Source organism: Silene latifolia, chromosome 11, assembly GCF_048544455.1.
Source record: "Silene latifolia isolate original U9 population chromosome 11, ASM4854445v1, whole genome shotgun sequence".
Lineage (NCBI taxonomy): Eukaryota > Viridiplantae > Streptophyta > Magnoliopsida > Caryophyllales > Caryophyllaceae > Silene > Silene latifolia.
In genome coordinates, this window is record NC_133536.1 from 56016660 (window position 1) to 56038434 (window position 21775).

Consider the following 21775-nt stretch of genomic DNA (forward strand, 5'->3'; position numbering starts at 1 on the left):
CCTAAAATAGAAAATCAAATAATCTATTACATATTCGGAAACCAACTCCTTTGGTCCCTTGATTCTTCAAATGGCATGCCTTCCAAGACACCGTCTTTGTCGGATCACCTTTCCGAATGGCACCGTCTTTGAAGAAGCTCCATAATAACAAATAATAATAAAAATACAAAGCTATTCCTATTATACATTTGTAAAATGGAAAAACTAATGAAATAAAAATAAAAGTGATACGAGATCACATTAAATTACAACCGAATCAATGTTCCCTTTCATTACGGGTAATATTGATAAAAACTAAGGCCATACTAAGATAAAATTACATAATTCAAAATTATATAAATAAAAGACATTCAACAATTGAAATATGCAGCATTATAATATGTACCTATCATGCCAAATGATGTGCCAAATCGCCCTATTTAACTTACGTCGTACATATAACCCGGTTTCATGGAAATGCGTGATAATAACCTTTTAAAATCACTAATTAACACTTAAATCACATCTAAGCTCAAGTTAATTATCCTAACACATTTTAGGACTCAAAAATCAGTCATCACTAAATTTTTGACAATAATTCAACTTGATTTAATTTTATGCTCATTTTTGACCTTAAAATCATTATTTATATGAAATAAATCCAAATTAAATCATAAAAGTTTCAAAATTTGAATTTTAAATTTTTGAACATTCTGGAATAAATCCATGACACTCATAATGTCAAAAAAACATGGTTAAAATTTTCGAATTAATTTTGAGAAAATATAGTTGCATTTTATCGGTTTTATCTCATAAAATACATAAAGTATCCGAAAATTAAACCAATAATTTTTACAACTTTAGATCTGATTAGTGGGATATTAATGCAACTTAAAATAATTTTCTCAAGCCATGCAATACGTTTTAGCTAATTTTTGCTAAAATAGTCACTATTTATGCCATTTTTACTCAAAAATCCATAAATCATGCTAAAGAAGATATTTAAATCTAGAAATTTACATACTCTCTGTAAATCTTGCATGTGACAACATATTAAAAGATCATGGTTTAATTCGAAATTTAACTAATTTTAACCATTTTACCTCTTTTAATCCATTTTTATCTCATAAAAATCATAAATCATGCAAAATTAATCAAATTAACTCGTCCTTTTACACACAACTTGTAAAATATGCATGTGAGGTCATATAAATTTTCCAAGGTCAGAAACGAAATTTAACTATTTTTAGCATTTTAATTCCCATTTTAGTCATAAAAATGTAATAAAATGACCAAAAATCCTTAAAATGAGCAATAAATTTCCATGAATCATAAAAATGACCTAAAAACATTTTAGGACCAGAATATATAACATGCATGGTGATTTCGTGGCTTATACTTATAAATCACAAATTTTTAAGTTTTATATGTTAACCTTTTAACTCGGAAAAACAATAACCGATTATGCATGCAACATCCTTATGCTCTGATACCACTTGTTAGGTTCATATACCTATTATTAGACTCCTCTAATAGTGAACTAATTAACTTGTTAATTATTTGTTCTTTAGATCTAGTGCATGCATAACAAAATGAAAGATTTATAAGAAAAACAATGTTCCTTACATTGTTGGTTGGTTCGAAATTTTGGGCACAAGTAAGGTCACCTTCCTTCACTTGTTCTTGAGCTTATAATGATGGATGATCCTCCTAAGACTCCAAGTATAGAAGTCACTCCTCTTGATTGCACCCAAGATTATCCCTTATCCCCACTAAATAATATGTGCTAGATATTTGTTTAGTAGTTTACCTTAATATTGATTACTAATACTCATATATTACACTAATAATATTAGTAATTTTTATGAACAAATTGAATCAAAACTCATATTTTGATGGAGAGAAAACTATGAACATGTGTGAGGTTTTGCATGTGCATTTTTAGAGTGTATGAGAGAGGGAAAAATTGAGAACAACAAAAGCTCTACATCACCTAAATGGTGCGGCACTTTTGCTCTTAAAAGAGCAAATTTTGTTTCTCAAAAAAAACACTTTTGCACATGCTTTAAAAGTTTTAGGTAGTAGTGTAGGTTAGTTGTCATGTTGGAGAATCTTTCCAACAAGAAAATGACAAAGCCAAAATCAAGCATCCATGCTTATATGGGACGGCACACATGGACTATTTTAGTCCATTTTTGTCTTATAATATTTGTCCCACAAATGCTTATAAGTCTTGTGATTAATTATCTTACATAATTAAATATTAATTTGATCATACAACAATTATGACACAAATTAATAAACATATATTCACTCAACTTATTGAGTAATATTTTATCATTATATCAACATATAATGGGTCCCATAATAGCTAGTTAGTTAAATTCACAACCTCTTGTAAATGTAAATAACTAATTACCTCTACCTCGAAACTTTATAAAACCTTAACATAATTTAGTGAATTAACATATTAATCCACTAAATATGATCTTATTAAATCACATTATAATAAGATACATACTTCCTCTTATTAAATATAAATTGTTCATATTTAAGGAATTAATCAACTTGTATCAACATACAATTAATTAACTTTATAGATAAGGGCATCATCCTTTAGGTGTGACCTTAAGGGATCAACTGACCACCACCGTCCCACGACAGTAACGTCAAACTCTAGCAAGCCAATCGTTACCGATTAATGTTGATCAGTTGACTATATAATTGAATCATCCCTTACGTATTCTTTATATGAGATTTAATAATGATATTTAAATCATTTGATCGCACTATTGTTGAGGACACATTTCCCAACACTTTCATCTCCTTCCTCTTCTTGAGCTTCTTCTTCTTGAACATTCTCTTGAACCTCTTGTTCTTCACCTTCTTCATCAACACCCTCATCAACAATCTCCTCTCCACCCGGTCTTCTACCACTAGAGGTGCTAGGAAAGAAAACTTCCCTATCCGCCCAACTAGGCAAAGGACATGATGGATCAATAAGTCCTTGCTTAGCTAGATGTAGGAGGGGCGCATATTGGGCCTTGTAAGCATCCACTCTATCATTGTAAGCTTGCTTGTGCATTTCCCTCATGAGTAGAGTCATGTAATCATTTCCTACCTCGACATCCTTGGGTTTGAACTCGTGATACTCAAATGGGTAGGGTGGTGTGACAATGGAGGAGGAGGAGGGCTCGTCAATCTCACCTCTTTGTTGTTGAATAATGTACTCGGTCTCCTCGGAGAGTGGAAGAAGGTAGTTTGGTCAGTGAACACTCAATCGGCAAATTTTTGAAGGCAAAGTGAAGGATCTAGCTTCATTGGTTAACCACCCATATTTGGTGTCAAGAGCAGCATGCTTGACCCACTTAAACTTGTGAATCATGGTGTCCATATCAATGAGATGACCTCCTTTAACCGCCACAAAAGTTTTGTGTTTGTTGAAATTTGGGTTAAAGTGCTTGGCCAAAAAGGTAACTAGTCCTCCATTCACAATAAAAGCGGTGCCCTCTTTACCACAATCGACATTAAGCCATCTTTCAACCAAAAGTCTTAGAGCATTGTATGGCTCAGTATATTCCCTTCCTATGTTCAAGGCCGACTCAAGAAGAACAAAATCGAGCTTGGTAAGATGATTAGTGCCATTTCTTGCTATCAAAGTATTCTCAATGACCTTATGCCACACTCTAATGCCCGGATGGTGGACTAATAGAGCACGACAATCATGAAAGCGCACAAATTTCTTTCCGGAAATTGCCTCCCAAAGAGGAGCGGGGTCATACTTTTCGGGGATCTTTTCATAGTACGGGGTATCACTAAGGCCTAAAATCTTACTCAATTCACCAAAAGTGATGCGTCTATTAACATTTGCAAGACGAAACTCGATGTGGGTTCTAGTCTCCACCCTTGTAACTTTCAAGGAACTTAAAAATTCCAATGTGAGGGAGGGGTATGTCAATTCTTTCATGGTGAACAATTTACCCAATCCCATAACCTCAAAGAAGGATTTGGTTTGTTCAAGAACACCCAACTTTGTCAAAGCATCTTCACTAATAAATTTTGTAGGCAAAATGGTCTTCTTAGCAAAGAGAACAAATTTATCCCTATGAGAGTCGGAAGTGAAAATTACCTCCGGATAACTAGATAATTGCTCAATGACCGGAGTTGTTGATGTTGTAGCTTCCATAGGGGGACCTTGTTGAACCTCCAATCTTGCCTCATGAACTACCAATGCCTTTGACAATTGTTTTGCTTGAAGAGTTTGTTGCCTTTTTGAAAGTGTCTTCTTTGGGGGTGCCTTGTTACCTCCTTTAGTTCTTGCCATTGTTGATTACACCAAAGAAAGATTGAAATCTTCAATTTTTAGTTATGCTCAAATCGATTTAAGATGAAAGAATGTTGCTTTGTATCTTAAAAATTGACTCAAAGGTTGAAGATTTTGGTGTTTGAATGAATTGTTGTTGTAAAAGGAGTGATTAATTTTTGTTATGGGGAAGTTTGGATTTGATTTTGTTGAATTTGGTTGAGGAAATCTTGTTTTGTTTGATGTAGAGGATGAGGGTTTTTGGGGTTTTTGGGTTTTGGGTAGTGTTTGAATGTAGAAGAAATGAAAATGAATGAGGGAAAGGGGTTTTAAAAGACCCGTTAATTTTGAAATAGCAGCAGGGATGAGCGGATTCAGGACTGGGACGCTCGGATTCTGCACGTTTTGCTTCAGGAAATGACGCTACAGGACGAGCGTCTTTCAGCAAAGACGAGCGGATTCTTCAATGTAAGACGAGCGGATTCTATGGAAGACGCTCGGATTCTGTTACAGGGTGATTCCTTAAATTTCAACAGCAGAAAGACGAGCGTCTTCTCTGCAAGACGAGCGTCCAGAATCAGACGAGCGGATTCCCTTTTAAGACGCTCGGATTCCTCGTTGTCCACACGGATTCAGGTCCATCCGTGGGTACTGCATAACCCGTATCATTTTCATTCTTCAATGCTCGTGTTCTTTATTGTGGGGGCACTACAAAGGCATGACTAGCCTAGCCAATTGCTATCCCCACACTAAGTCAAAGCACTACACATCAATAAAGTCATAAGTCCCTCCCTCACTTCTCTCAAAAATGATAAATATCTTGATCAAGGCACAAAAATATAAATCCAAAAATGACAAAAATGCAATGTAAAAATTGAAATGCAAGTTAGGGAGTTAGAATATTTACAAATGGTGGTTTAGGGAGGACTCCACCAAACTCTCATCCAATGTGAGGTGTCATGGGGGCATGTTCAAGGTGTTGTTGATGTTACTCGACACCTTGAAGAAGTAGTCGAAGGCTTGTTCATTGTCATGATAAAGATCCTCAATAGGTCTTTGCACTTGTTGTTCTCCATGATGGTCTTGGTTCATAGCATTACCAATGTAGGGATTGAATATCCCTTCGAACTCATCATCCCAAAGACCGCAAACTTCGTCTACTTGATCATTAAAAATTTATTGAGTTGATAGAGACAACTCTCCTTCTTTCTTGTCTTGGCCAATGAGGCCATCTTCTTCATTGTTGGATTTGGGTGAGCTTTTGAAGCTCTCTTTGTTGCTATTCTCTTGCTCTTTGAATGGAGCATCATCAACTTTCTTTTTTCATTGAAATTCTGACTTCTTCCTATCATCCTTCCGGCTATAGTGATCAACCATAAAGCATGGCTCATGCAAACGGGGAGCTCTCATGGTCTTGTCAAGATTGAAAGTTATACTCTCGTCTCCCACTTCTAGAGTAAGTTCTCCGTGCTTCACATCTATCACCGCACCCGTAGTGTGCAAGAAAGGTCTACCTAGAATGATCGGAATATTGGAGTCTTCTTCCATGTCAATGATGACAAAGTCCACCGGGATGAAAAATTTCCCAACTCTCACGGGAACATCTTACCATATCCCTAACGGTGTCTTCGTCGATCTATCGGCCATTTGGAGTGTGATGTTGGTACATTTAAGCTCTCCCATCCCTAACCTTTTACTAACCGAATAAGGCATAACACTCACGCTTGCTCCTAGATCACACAAAGCCTTGTTGATCGTGGTGTTGCCAATGGTACACGGTATTGAGAAGTTTCCCGGGTCTTTAAGTTTCGGAGGTGAACTCCCTTGAAGGATTGCACTACTCACCTTAGTGAAGGCGATAGTTTCAAGATTCCGGATTGACTTCTTTTTCGTAAGGATGTCCTTCATGTACTTTGCATATGTGACACCCTTAAATCTAGCCTTAATTATATACGTAAATTCTACAGAAAAACTGGTAGGATATGTTTGTAAATGGTTCAACTAGTCCAAAAACCTGCAATTTCAAAAAATTTTCTAACTAAACCATTCACAACCAATTCCAACTCAAGAAGAGTGTCATAACCCTGCAACAGCTGATAAACTAACTTACATATATAACTAAAGACGCGGAAATATATGGATACAAACCAAAAATAAAAAGGGAGACATATGTCCCTTCAAATTATATACAAACCAAAAGTTTAAAAGGTTGACTAATAAAATAGCTAAAACTAGGTCCAAGGTTCCTTACTCACTAGCCGTCTGTGACCCCAACTAAGCATCAACAACCTGTCAATCGCATTTTATACAAACACGAAAGCCACAATTCAGTGGGGAGTAACTTCGAGTCCTCCCAGCCATGAATCGTCAAAATTAATGTAACATGTAGTAAAACATGTAAGCAATATGATAAACAATGTAATTATCATGTAACTCTGACCAATGACCCCTAAACTGACCACTAATCTATCATGTGAATCATATCACTCAAATAGGAATCCAAACTTTATCAATCAGAATCGCTTACATCTCACCTATTACGATTCATAAAATCACCATACAAGAAAGGGCAATATAACAAAGACAGGCATAAGTTCTTAGTCCCGTCAATAGTCACTTTGTAACTCAAGTCTATACCACGAGGTAGGGAAGGTAATCGAACCGGTATCTTGGCTCAGCGGTTACTATTAAGAAAACATGGCCAAGAGACAACACAACCCTAGCCTAAAATCTGCGCAGACCTAGACATGCGGATACACACCACCGCACCCAAGACTCACAACTTTTTTTAAAACAAAGTGAAGTGAGTACCCTAAGGACACCACCGAAGGGTCGGCTAGTACTTAAGTCGACCCCATACTATCAAAATTAGTACCGAGGTCATGCCCCAACTTGGATAAACATCCACTAGTCAGAACACAAAGGCTATCAAGCGGTGAACATATACTCGTCGGAGACTATAAAGACCTATCTATGACGAAGGCCGAAATACTCACCTAGGACCTAGTCACGCCTAGTCCCGACTTGAATATTTTAGCCCACACCACCCAAGACTCACCACACAAGTCAAGTAAGACACCCACTTAACCTTAAGAGGGCAAAAAGTCCTACTTACCAACATAAATTCTAATATTCTATCATGTGAAAAGCTATATAAATGTCTATTTACAAAGATACAATCCAACAGTTCCTCAATAAGAGTTCAATACTAACTTCCAATTCTAGCAATTTTAACAATATTAAAGGCTTTAGGGAATCTAGGGCCATTACTACAAAATAAGAAGCTATTTAATTTCAACTAACTAAATAAGAAGCTATTTAAATTCAACTAATTACACATGTGAAATAGAGATATAATAAATGGCCTAAAACAAGAAAAAGACCGATTATCTAAATCATTCAACCGAATTTTTACCCGCAACCCCAGCCCTGCGACAGGTACGGGTCAAATTGCGGCTGACCAATCACTCAATTAACTGACATCGCATCATCAAAGGGACTAAGGCTCGGTTTTTCAAGACAATCAACAAATCATTACAATTATCACTATAAAATTCATTTTGAGCCTATTAATTACCATTTCATTTTGTAAATTATCCTAACATGTGATAATTGTCAATATAACATAATTTTTCTACCATTAGCATAACTTTTAGCTACTTTTATGATTCTCTTAACAAATTTAACCATGTATACTCATTCTAATTATATCCATGATGAACCTAAAATGACGGACAAAGCATGGAAAACCGCGAAACAAGCAACGGACCGACCCGGGCCAACCCCAAGACCGGCCGGGGCTGCCGTGGGCCTGCCGGCTGCTGCCGGGCCCGCTGCCGCACCATTTCTTCTCTTTTTTTTTTCATTTTTATACATTATAAGACCGTCTGAAAATTAATTAATCGTCCCCAATTCAACTTTGATAATTTAAACTACCAAAAGGCACAAATTAAGCTTGCATGCAACTAAGTTTAACATGTGAAAATTACTACCCAAATTAAAATTCACCAAACATACAAAAATCAAAAACATGTGACGATAATTCGTCGAGTAACTCGAAATATGTTACCTTAAGCTAGAAAAAGAGCAATTAACACCTTGAAAACCCAAACCCTAACGACACTAGCCGCTATCCTCTACAATATACGAGTCCCCGAACTCGTCTTCCAATCATTCACCTAAATAAACAATTAAAACACAATAATAAGCATATAAAATCGAAAATACCGAAATTTCCGAAAATTGGTCTTAAAATAACTTAATGAAAACTGAAATTAGAACATACTAAGTTGTAGATCGTGGCGAGGGGATTCCGGAAAGGTAAATTATGCGAAAAACGGACTAGTAACGAAGAATTTATGGCCAAAATAGCTCGATTTGTGAGGATGGTGTTTTGTTTTTGGTTGATATGTTGATGATGATGAACCAAGAACAAAAAAAATCAGAAAAGTGAAGAAAGAAGGGGAGGGGAGCCGTGTAAGAGGAAAAGAAAGGACGGGATTCGGGTTTGAGTCGGGATTTTTCGAGTCGGTTTTGACTCGTTTCGATAATAATTAAATCCGTAAGTCAAATGCAAATTCCGTCAAGACCAAAGTTCTTAAACACGAGATTACAATAAAATTGAGTATTCATACGACCCATTTCCAATTTCGTTTACCCAACGTTCAAACGAATTGTCATTTTCCCCCCGATACGCCCTTATTTCGAAATAAAAGATTTTACACGGTTTAAACTATTTTTAAACATTTCAAAACTATCAAAATAAATACTTTTCTTCAAAATATAATAAAATTATATTTCTTTGAATTATTTTTACTTTAAATACATTATTGTCAAATTTTACTTGATTAATTAATTATTTTCGAAATATATTAACGGTCCGAAATTTACGGGGCGTTACAATCACCCCTCCTTTTAAAAAGTTTCGCCCTCGAAACTTAGAAGGAGAAATTATAGTTATAAGAAAATATAGGTATCTTTTCAATGAAACGGTGATACTCTTGTTGATCAGACAAGAACATCCATATTCATATCAAGATATAAAAATATTTCTACACCAATAAATGAGAAAATCCATTATTGGGACGTCACCAACAACGAGATTTAACATTCACTAATGTTAAAACCATTGAAAATCATAAAAGCATTTTCAAACTTTTAGTTTAAAGTTCTATAATAAGAATACTATCTTTACTAATTATGATTTAAACACGGCTTAGTAACTTGGAACAAAAGTAAGAAAAAGGAATACCTTACGGAAATAAATCAAAATTTCATTTTCAAATCCTTAAAAATAGGTTAGGTTTGCAGAAGTGACATAAACTTTCAAGAATGAATCGAAACTGGTAGCTTGAAATATTTAGAAATTCCCCGAAGTGAAAAGTAACTTAGACATCATAGGAGCAGGTATGCTAAAAGGATTCAAGCTTAACTAATCAAAAAGAGCTATGATGAATTTTATGGGGTAAGAATTGAAGTCATAATTACAAGGATGTCAAAGATAAAGTTTCATAGGTTACCAACATCAAACTTACGAGAGGAGTATGATGATGTAAGGAAGAGAGATATGAGCGGTAACGCTCATGATCAAGGAAGAAGGGAGATTAGACACCAAGGAAACGCCAGACACTCATATCTCCAATAACAACATCACTCCCAAGAGTCTCCTCAATCGCTTATGTTACTTCTTCCTAACATATTCCCTGGAACAAGATATTTCACTATAAGTGTGATCTCAACGCTCCAAATTCTCAAACATCCCGAAACGACTTTCACAAGCCTAAGGTCAAGACTTCCAACAAAGTCGTATTTATATCCCACTAGTGTCAACTATGGGTTCCTCAAAAAGTAAACCTTCAATCAAGAGTCCCAATACCATGCTCTAAACTCCAAGAGAAGGTTCCTCAAAAATTCCACAAGGTACTCATTTCAAAACAAGGTAGTAACATACCAACCTCAAATTATGAAAAATCAATAGGATCTCAAGTTTCTCTATCCTTTTACTTATTAAGGATTCTCAAAAGCAGAACTACACCCAGCTCCAGCATCGTCTCATCATCTCAAGCACTCAATGCGACCTCAAGGTCTATAAAACTATAGGATTAACAAATTCTTCTCAACACCAAGTCTCTCTAAACTCAAGAACTCTCAAGAGTCAACTAGAATGCCAAATCCCATCACCAAACCATTCTGGTCATCAACATCCCCAAGGAGTATTCTTTCAAATTTGATATCCTAAACTTACTTACCATCAAATTCTCAAGGTACAAGGTCATAATTGTAACAACACTTTATCACCTCAGAGTTTCTAAAACCATAAATTGAAATTAGGTTCCTTAGCCTAACAATTGGTGTCATCCATACCATTACCCTTTCTAGTTACCAAAACAAGTGCTAAGACTTCCCAACAATGTAGCTTACTCTCACTCTCATAACATATTTCAAGTAGTAATCAATATCACCCTCTAAAACCAACAAATAATCCCACATTTAACATTTCCCACATGATAACATATACACTATCAAACCCTCATATCCAAAATGATTATGGAAGCCCAACCCAAACTCGGCTACTTAGTCAAACCTATATCCTCAAATCACATCTTACAAACTCTGTAAACATGGTCAACAGGGTACCAACTATACTAAGGAGGTAAGGAGTGATAACGGAATAGAGAAACAAGTAAAACATCTCTCGAAGGGTGCATACATCGACAAGTTAGGAAACTAAGGAGTCGACCGTAAAGATAACGGTTGCCAAAAATAAGAGGTATTCGAGTTAAGAAGATATCTCGGGAAAGAAGAAGATACGTAAAATTTAGCATAAAGACAAGGTTCAACGATCGTTAAAGAGAAGGAAAGGAGAATAGAAGCGGCACAATGAAAAGGTTACCGCTTACTAAACACTCATCAAAGCTTATGATCGATATGATAAGGTTACTTCACTAAGGTGCTCAACAAAGCCCTAAATGTCTACTACATCGTAGGACTAACAAGGATTCCACAATGGTAAGTATTCCTCAACTCAATTGATTCTAAGAGCCAAAATCAATTCACCACACAAATTCATTTGTTACCATCCATGTCCCAAAGTATCTCCTTTACAATTCTCGTCATTGAACTTCACTTACTATGTCATCTCCAAGTACCCTGGCTTGTTTACTCCATCATCTCACCACTTAATACTTCTAGTTTCCGATACCATAAATTGGAATCACATCCTTGAACTCACGAACTATATCGAACAACATTCCACCAAAATTCCCAAATTCAGATATGTTTCATAAGGTCAACAAGGGCTACTCTATACTAGATTTGGTCAACTTAAAAGGTTTAACAAACTAACTAATTCCAAAGTACAATACCAATCCATTAATCAACATCAATGTCCTATTGTATTCCTTTCAAGGCCCACAAGGATTAGGGCTAACTATCATACTTTTAATTCTCCACAAGAAATATCGAGACTCTCAAATGAAGTGGCTTAGGTTCATTCCATCCTATGTGCTAAGGTAGTACCCATGCTTAATCATCTATAACAAACAAGCTCTCTATAGACATAAATCCCAAGGTATTTCTCAATTCACTAAATTCTCATATCAAGCACAACTAACAAGACTAACCAAAGGATCCCAAATTATATTCTCCTATACAACTCAAACCTTAAACAATCAATTTCTCCACTCGTTCACGCCCTCCAATGATACATTCTCTCAAAACTGGGTTCTCTTGAACAAGGGAACTATCCTGCGGTATAAAAGGAAGGTGTCCACATGGACTTTATTATAAGAAGAAAACGAACCTAAGATGAAACGGGAGAAAGAATTGAAAGGTAGTTACCTAGGCGAGATAAGAGGAATTTGAAAGACGAATGACCAACGAAAATGGAAGATTAAAGTAAGATACACTGAATACGAAAAGAAATATCAAGAAAGTGGAAGCATTCTACATTTGGCATAACCAACCTTTAGTGGCACCAAAACTAATAACTAACAATCAACAAACCTAACAATTAGCAATCACAAACAGACTACCACATAAAATCATAATTCTACCCATCCTACCCTTCTCTCAAGTTTATTATTTTAAGGTCAAGTGATTTCTAAGTGGGGTGCACAAACGTGCGTCGAGAGCAATAGGCTCTGATACCAACTGTGACACCCTTAAATCTAGCCTTAATTATATACGTAAATTCTACAGAAAAACTGGTAGGATATGTTTGTAAATGGTTCAACTAGTCCAAAAACCTGCAATTTCAAAAAATTTTCTAACTAAACCATTCACAACCAATTCCAACTCAAGAAGAGTGTCATAACCCGCAAACAACTTGGTGATAAACTAACTTACATATATAACTAAAGACGCGGAAATATATGGATACAAACCAAAAATAAAAAGGGAGACATATGTCCCTTCAAATTATATACAAACCAAAAGTGTAAAAGGTTGACTAATAAAATAGCTAAAACTAGGTCCAAGGTTCCTTACTCACTAGCCGTCTGTGACCCCAACTAAGCATCAACAACCTGTCAATCGCATTTTATACAAACACGAAAGCCACAATTCAGTGGGGAGTAACTTCGAGTCCTCCCAGCCACGAATCGTCAAAATTAATGTAACATGTAGTAAAACATGTAAGCAATATGATAAACAATGTAATTATCATGTAACTCTGACCAATGACCCCTAAACTGACCACTAATCTATCATGTGAATCATATCACTCAAATAGGAATCCAAACTTTATCAATCAGAATCGCTTACATCTCACCTATTACGATTCATAAAATCACCATACAAGAAAGGGCAATATAACAAAGACAGGCATAAGTTCTTAGTCCCGTCAATAGTCACTTTGTAACTCAAGTCTATACCACGAGGTAGGGAAGGTAATCGAACCGGTATCTTAGCTCAGCGGTTACTATTAAGAAAACATGGCCAAGAGACATCACAACCCTAGCCTAAAATCTCAAGAGACCTAGACATGCGGATACACACCACCGCACCCAAGACTCACAACTTTTTTAAAACAAAGTGAAGTGAGTACCCTAAGGACACCACCGAAGGGTCGGCTAGTACTTAAGTCGACCCCATACTATCAAAATTAGTACCGAGGTCATGCCCCAACTTGGATAAACATCCACTAGTCAGAACACAAAGGCTATCAAGCAGTGAACATATACTCGTCAGAGACTATAAAGACCTATCTATGATGAAGGCCGAAATACTCACCTAGGACCTAGTCACAGCTAGTCCCAGCTTGAATATTTTAGCCCACACCACCCAAGACTCACCACACAAGTCAAGTAAGACACCCACTTAACCTTAAGAGGGCAAAAAGTCCTACTTACCAACATAAATTCTAATATTCTATCATGTGAAAAGCTATATAAATGTCTATTTACAGCATACAATCCAACAGTTCCTCAATAAGAGTTCAATACTAACTTCCAATTCTAGCAATTTTAACAATATTAAAGGCTTTAGGGAAATCTAGGGCCATTACTACAAAATAAGAAGCTATTTAATTTCAACTAACTAAATAAGAAGCTATTTAAATTCAACTAATTACACATGTGAAATAGAGATATAATAAATGGCCTAAAACAAGAAAAAGACCGATTATCTAAATCATTCAACCGAATTTTTACCCGCAACCCCACCCTGCGGCAGTGCGGGTCAAATTGCGGCCGACCAATCACTCAATTAATCGACATCGCATCACCAAAGGGACTAAGGCTCGGTTTTCGCCGCAAGACAATCAACAAATCATTACAATTATCACTATAAAATTCATTTTGAGCCTATTAATTACCATTTCATTTTGTAAATTATCCTAACATGTGATAATTGTCAATATAACATAATTTTTCTACCATTAGCATAACTTTTAGCTACTTTTATGATTCTCTTAACAAATTTAACCATGTATACTCATTCTAATTATATCCATGATGAACCTAAAATGACGGACAAAGCATGGAAAACCGCGAAACAAGCAACGGACCGACCCGGGCCAACCCCAAGACCGGCCGGGGCTGCCGTGGGCCTGCCGGCTGCTGCCGGGCCCGCTGCCGCACCATTTCTTCTCTTTTTTTTTTTCATTTTTATACATTATAAGACCGTCTGAAAATTAATTAATCGTCCCCAATTCAACTTTGATAATTTAAACTACCAAAAGGCACAAATTAAGCTTGCATGCAACTAAGTTTAACATGTGAAAATTACTACCCAAATTAAAATTCACCAAACATACAAAAATCAAAAACATGTGACGATAATTCGTCGAGTAACTCGAAATATGTTACCTTAAGCTAGAAAAAGAGCAATTAACACCTTGAAAACCCAAACCCTAACGACACTAGCCGCTATCCTCTACAATATACGAGTCCCCGAACTCGTCTTCCAATCATTCACCTAAATAAACAATTAAAACACAATAATAAGCATATAAAATCGAAAATACCGAAATTTCCGAAAATTGGTCTTAAAATAACTTAATGAAAACTGAAATTAGAACATACTAAGTTGTAGATCGTGGCGAGGGGATTCCGGAAAGGTAAATTATGCGAAAAACGGACTAGTAACGAAGAATTTATGGCCAAAATAGCTCGATTTGTGAGGATGGTGTTTTGTTTTTGGTTGATATGTTGATGATGATGAACCAAGAACAAAAAAAATCAGAAAAGTGAAGAAAGAAGGGGAGGGGAGCCGTGTAAGAGGAAAAGAAAGGACGGGATTCGGGTTTGAGTCGGGATTTTTCGAGTCGGTTTTGACTCGTTTCGATAATAATTAAATCCGTAAGTCAAATGCAAATTCCGTCAAGACCAAAGTTCTTAAACACGAGATTACAATAAAATTGAGTATTCATACGACCCATTTCCAATTTCGTTTACCCAACGTTCAAACGAATTGTCATTTTCCCCCCGATACGCCCTTATTTCGAAATAAAAGATTTTACACGGTTTAAACTATTTTTAAACATTTCAAAACTATCAAAATAAATACTTTTCTTCAAAATATAATAAAATTATATTTCTTTGAATTATTTTTACTTTAAATACATTATTGTCAAATTTTACTTGATTAATTAATTATTTTCGAAATATATTAACGGTCCGAAATTTACGGGGCGTTACAGCATAGGCCGGCACGTGATTGATTAATTCCGTGAAAGGAATCGAGACTTCCAAATTCTTCACAATTTCCAAAAATTTCCCGAGTTGGTCATCAAACTTAGGCTTAGCTTGACGACTTCGGAATGGAAGTCTAATCACAATGGGCTCTTTCTCCTTGGCCTTCTCTTCACTTTTCTTTGAAACTTCCTCTTTTGTTGGTTCTCCTTCCTTGGAGTTTTGCACAACTTCTTCTTTGTCACTAGCTTCCACAACTTCATCCTCAACTTGCTTCTTTGGTCCCTCATATCTCGTAGCACTCCTCAAGTGAATGGCATTAACCGTTTCATGTCTAGGGGGATTACATTGAGGTGGTAATTACCTCTTTTGTCTTTGAGAGTTTGAAGATGCTAGTTGGGTCAATTGAGTTTCCAACATTTTTGTGTGGGCTAGGATATTGTTGATGGTGATATCCTTTGCTTGGCTATCCTTTTGTATTTGAGTGAAAAATTCTTGTTGATTCTTTTGCATTTGGAGGACCGCTTTTTGAACATCAAAACCTTGGTCATTTTGTTGATTGTATGGAGTTTGATTTTGGTAACCTTGGTTTTGGTTGTAAAAGGGTCTTTGATTTTGGTTTCTCATGGGAGGTGGGGTGTATGTTGGTTGAGGGTTTTGAACATTTTGGCTTTTGTATGAGAGATTTGAGTGGAATTTGGTGTTTTCATTGTAATAATTGGAATAAGGGGTACCACTCTTGTATGCTTGAAAAGCATTCACTTGTTCATTTGTTCCCCTACATTCACTTTGGTCATGTCCCAAAGTTCCAGAATTCTCACATATCCCACTTGGGATTGATGAAGATGCTACCATGGCATTAACATGATGCTTTGGTGATTTTGAGGCTTCCTCAAGTTTAGCCATAGCCTTCTCAAATTTCAAGTTAATGGTATCAATATGAGCACTAAGTTGAGCACTCAATTGAGTAATAGAGTCCACTTCATGCTTTCCTCCTCTAGTAGCCTTGCGAGGTCTACTATATTGTGAATTATGGACCGCCATTTCCTCAATCTTGTTCCAAGTTTGATTATCGTCAACTTTGATGAACATACCATTTGATCCCATGTTGAGAATGTTTCTTGAGTCTTCATAAAAACCGTTCCAAAATTGTTGTACCAAGAACCACTCGCTAAGTCCATGATGAGGACATGAGCGACAAATTCCTTTGAACCGCTCCCAAGCTTCATACAAAGATTCTTCATCCCTTTGCTTAAAACCCGTAATTTGAGCTCTTAGCATGTTAGTCTTTTCCGGAGGGTAGAATTTTTTGTAAAAAGCTAGAGCCAACTTCTTTCAAGAGTCAAATCCGAGAGTAGCCTTATCAAGGCCTTTCAACCATTGTTTTGCGGTGCCGATTAGAGAAAAAGGAAATAAGACCCATCGAATTTGGTCTTGAGTCACACCGGTTTGTGAAATCGCATCACAATAGTCACAAAAAGTTTTCATGTGTGAGTGAGGGTCTTCACTAGGCATCCCCCCAAATTGGCTTCTTTCGACTAATTGGATAAATGCGGATTTGGCAATGAAATTTCCGGTTAAGTGTTGTGGTGTGGGAGTACCATTGGGTAGGTTCTCCTCGGTTGGTACGGAATGTGATGAAAATTTAGGCATTGTGGGTTGATTTTGTGTTGGATTTTGTGTTGGGTTCTCCTCACCTTCTCTTGCAAAAGGGTTGATAAACTCAATAGTGTTTGGTTGAATATCAACAACCTCACCAATACCTCTCAAAGTACCTCTAGCAAGTCTTCTATTGTATGTCAAAGTCCTTTAAATCTCGTGATCAATGGGTAACAAGTTACCTTGTGATCTTCTAGACATGCAAAATATCAAACAACTTGAAAACAATTAGAACAAACCTTGAGGAGTTTTACTTCCTCAAGGCAAAGAAAGACACAACTAATAACAATCTAAGAAAATCAAATCAAGTTAACACCGTCCCCGGCAACAGCGCCATTTTTGGTCGGTTTCTCACTTGGAGATTTAGTTTTCGGTTACTTGTCGTTAGGAGCACCTAGACCAAAACAATATTTATAACTTCACAAACAACTCTACTATTAGTAAAGAGGCAAGTAAAGGTCGGATCCCAAGGGACGGGTATTGATGTAGGATTTTCGATTGCAAGTAGCGGTGTCTAGGGGTGTCACGATTTGGGGTTGAGATGAGAAGATCATTAAACTAAATAGCAATAAAAGTAAACAAGCAAGATGATTAAAAAGAGATGTAAACAATTGATAAAAAGCACTAGGGTGTTGTTTGGGCTAAAAATAGCACAATAAAAGGAAGGCCCACTTGATAAAATAAAGGACTATGGGAGGAGTGATAAGGAGGAAGGAAGCCCGTAATTAGAGAAAAGGGGAACGGGCTGGCGTATGCGGGAAGAAGACCAAGGGCCCATTAGAGGAGACGTCCAGATTAAGGAAAGAAGAGCCAGGGAGAATTCAAGGAGAAGTCAGGGAGATCAGGGAGAATTAAGGAAGACGGCCAAACATGAAAAGAGTTATTATGGAAGTTATATTCCCTTTCCTTAATCAAGTAGGATATGTCCTAGGGTTCCTACCCTATAAATAGCCGAGGAAGCAATCAAAGACATTCATTCATTCAACAAACACATCCACACACACATTGACATCGAGACATTAGCACATTCTCATACTCACATATACATCCGCCCAAGATCTTGCAGGCCCGATACCTCGTGTCAGCAAGATTAGCACTACGTCTCAATTGTAATCATCCTCCTATTCAAGTATAGTGCAATATTTGGAAGGGTACCGTCCCTCCCGCGGTTGTTCCAACATTGGGTTTTCCGCGTCACCAAATCTCACGTGTCAATTTATATTTCGTACTTTATTTCTTTATTTACGCATCAACATACAAACAATAAATCGAATATCTAACGAGTCAGACCACATTGACCCGAATCATCCAATTCGGTAAAAAATACCTAAACAGTTTGGCGCCCACCGTGGGCCATTGTGGTCGTCAATCGTTGATACTCTAAATACACGATGGATAAACAAGCATCGGGCGCCGTGTCAGGGAGCAGACAACCGTCGCCACCACACACTTCTACTCAAAGTCCAGCATCAACAGTGGCAACACAGGCTCCCGGACACACTTCGAGAACAACACTAACAGCAAAAACCTCTCTACCTCATAAGACTCCTGCTGTCACAACCCAAGCCAAATCAGATAAAGGAACAGCGAGCTCAGGCCTCACCCCACCACCTAGTCCCACGCAAATCTTGCTCACTGGCGTAGAGAATCTTCAGAAAGCCATGGAAAACATGAGAGAAGACCAAAGGAAAGCGGAAGCTGAAGCAAGAAGGAGAGACAGGGAGCTCTGGGCACAGATTGATGTCCTAAAACAGCAGTCTATCATCCCAGCAAGTAGGACAGGTGAAGGAAGATCTCCACTGGTAGATCGACGACACGGGGGCATCAGCAAGAAAGCGAGATACCGGTGAATCGGTAACAAGGTTGGATCTGGCTATAGTACCATCAGATGGAAGAATAACCCCACGAGGGTTGGGATACCTCACGCCAGATAACTGGCCGCCAGCCAGCAGTGTGGGGACACGAACAGGTGGCATACCTGTCAGCAGCCCCGCAACAATTGATCAGACACCTGGAGCAGGATCCGAGTGGAACCAACAAGTGAACTGGCAGCAGGGGACGATTGTTACTTCAACCCCTCTGGCTGCCGAAACCCATCAGAACCTTGAAGAGCTCGGATCAGGAGGAAGTATATTAAATCGAGACGGTTGACAAAGCGGACTTATTCACCAAAGATAACAAATCGCAGATTGAGCTAAAGGAGATCGAGCGGGGTCCTGTGGTTGCCACACCCACTCGAGAAAGCAGCACTAGACAACTATGCCGACTCACCATTCGTGGACACCATATCCACCACAGCCATGCCAAAGGGATTCACAAATCCAAACATGCCTCTCTTTGACGGCACAGCAGATCCCTTTGATCATATAAGCCAGTACAAGCAGAAGATGATGACAATAACAACCGTAGGGCAAGTCAATGAGGCTTGCATGTGCAAAGGATTTGGATCCACCTTAACAGGGCCGACACTTCGATGGTTTGTGAGCCTGCCCAACAGGTCGATATCCACATTTGCTGAATTAGTGAACGCATTCACTCAACAGTTCGCAAGCAGTAGAAAACCACAGAAGCATGCAGGAGATTTATACAGAATCGTCCAGGGGGCAGGAGAGACCACTGGGGAATACAATACTAGATTCAACAATGAGAAGGTGGCAGTACGAGAGTGCGACGTTTCAACAGCAGTAGAAGCCTTCAGGAGAGGCCTCCACCATGACTCCGACCTATACAAGCAGCTGACTATGCATCCCTGCCACAGTTTCGAGGCAGTAGAAGAGAAAGCGGGCCGCCGCAATCGATCGGGAGGAAGACATTCTAGCCAGAGCCAGCCTACCTAGTACACCAAGTATTTCTAGTACCTCTGCCGTGGAGAAATCAGGAAGAAAGCAAACCACCAGCAAGAAGGACGAAAGATACAGGCCATATGGAAGGGGAGTCAACAGAATCGAAGAAAATCAGCAACTTCCTACTCTGGCAGAATATGGATTCATCACAGGTATCGGAGGAATCCTGAAGGCACTCAGAGAGATGGGAGATGGAGTCAGGTGGCCCAACCCACCAGTAGGAGAACAAGCATGTAGAAAAGATAGCAAAAAGAAGTGTGAGTTCCACCGAGATATTGGGCACAACACTGAAGATTGCTACACATTACGGAGAGAGATCAAGCGCCTATACGAACAAGGAAAGCTGAGCCACCTATTACCACGTGGGGGCAAGCAACAGGATAAGGTAGGCTCCACCAAGCCTGCAAACCCACCTACATGCACCAAGATCATTAACGTGACAACAGGCGGCTCAAACCTGAGTGGGCTGACATATTCAGCAGCCAAAAGACACGATACCGTGACCAAAGGAGATAAGCCAGCAAATTCTTGCAGAATATCTCACAGCGACTTACCAGCTGTCAGCTTTAATGAAGGAGATACATACGACGAATGAGAGCATCATGACGCACTTATTATCACCCTATCAATGGCTAACTGTACGGTTAGAAAGGTTCTGGTAGATACAGGTAGCTCGGTCAACCTAATCATGCTGAAGACCATAGAAAATATGGGATTCAGCGAGAAGGATTTGCAGAAGAAGATTATTCTACTAGTAGGCTTCAGTGGGGAGACAACCAACTCACTAGGCGAGATAGTCATCCCAACCTATGTGGGAGGAGTCAACAAGCAAGTCAGGTATCTGGTTATAGACGGCCCCTCCACCTACAATGTCATCCTGGGAAGGTCGTGGCTACACCAGATGAAAGCAGTCCCCTCAACATATCACCAGTGCATAAAGTTCCCCACACCATGGGGAGTAGAGACAATAAGAGGAGATCAGGAGGAAGCTAGAGGCTGTTATAAGAAGGCACTTAAGTGTACCGTGACCCTCCCGCATAGCAATTCTGACGACTGTCCAGGACAAATACATTGAACCTCCAGCAGAAGAGCTAGATCAAATTAACCTGGACAAGCTGCACCCAGAAAGAACTGTGCTAATTGGAGCTGGATGCACAGGAAGCTTGAGGCAACAGTTAATTACATTTCTACAGGATAACATGGACTGTTTTGCATGGTCACACGATGACATGATAGGAATAAATCCGTCCGTCATAACGCACAAGCTTAGTGTAGACCCAAAGTGTAAACCCATCCAGCAGAGAAGAAGAAAGTTTGCAGCAGAAAGGAACAAGGTGATCAACCAAGAGGTAGATAGTCTGCTAGCAGTAAAGAAAATAAGAGAAGTGAAATATTCAGAATGGCTGTCTAACGTGGTGGTGGTGCCCAAGAAGAATGGAAAGTGGAGAGTATGTGTGGACTTCACCGACCTCAACAAGGCATGCCCTAAGGATCCCTTCCCGCTGCCTCATATCGATGCAATGGTAGATGCGACAGCTGGACATGAGATGCTGACATTCCTGGATGCATGGAGTGGATACAATCAGATTAAGATGGATCTTGCAGATCAAGAGAAGACGGCATTCATGTCTGAGAGAGGAATATATTGCTACAACGTCATGCCATTCGGCTTAAAGAACGCAGGCTCCACATATCAAAGGCTGGTTAACCGCATGTTCAAAGAGCAGATAGGAAGAACTATGGAGGTATATATTGATGACATGGTGGTAAAATCATGAAAAGCCAAGGACCACATGCGGCACCTGGCAGAAACATTCAGCACCCTGAGGGAATACAAAATGAAGCTAAATCCATCTAAA

The 21775-nt window shown here is 38.3% G+C and overlaps 2 long non-coding RNA genes and 1 other non-coding gene across 3 annotated transcripts; 1 reads left to right on the top strand and 2 right to left on the bottom strand.

Moving 5' to 3' along the window:
* Window positions 1-6297: 6297 nt before the first annotated feature.
* Window positions 6298-8748, bottom strand: LOC141614869 (uncharacterized). Its single transcript, XR_012529429.1, has 3 exons — window positions 8568-8748; window positions 8352-8460; window positions 6298-6571 (listed from the first exon to the last, which is right to left on the bottom strand). It is a non-coding gene; the product is annotated as an uncharacterized LOC141614869 (long non-coding RNA).
* Window positions 8749-12629: 3881 nt separating this feature from the next.
* On the bottom strand, window positions 12630-14986 carry LOC141614870 (uncharacterized). Its single transcript, XR_012529430.1, has 3 exons — window positions 14806-14986; window positions 14590-14698; window positions 12630-12807 (listed from the first exon to the last, which is right to left on the bottom strand). It is a non-coding gene; the product is annotated as an uncharacterized LOC141614870 (long non-coding RNA).
* A 1602-nt stretch (window positions 14987-16588) lies between these two features.
* On the top strand, window positions 16589-16695 carry LOC141616293 (small nucleolar RNA R71). Its single transcript, XR_012530649.1, has one exon. It is a non-coding gene; the product is annotated as a small nucleolar RNA R71 (small nucleolar RNA).
* Window positions 16696-21775: the final 5080 nt, after the last annotated feature.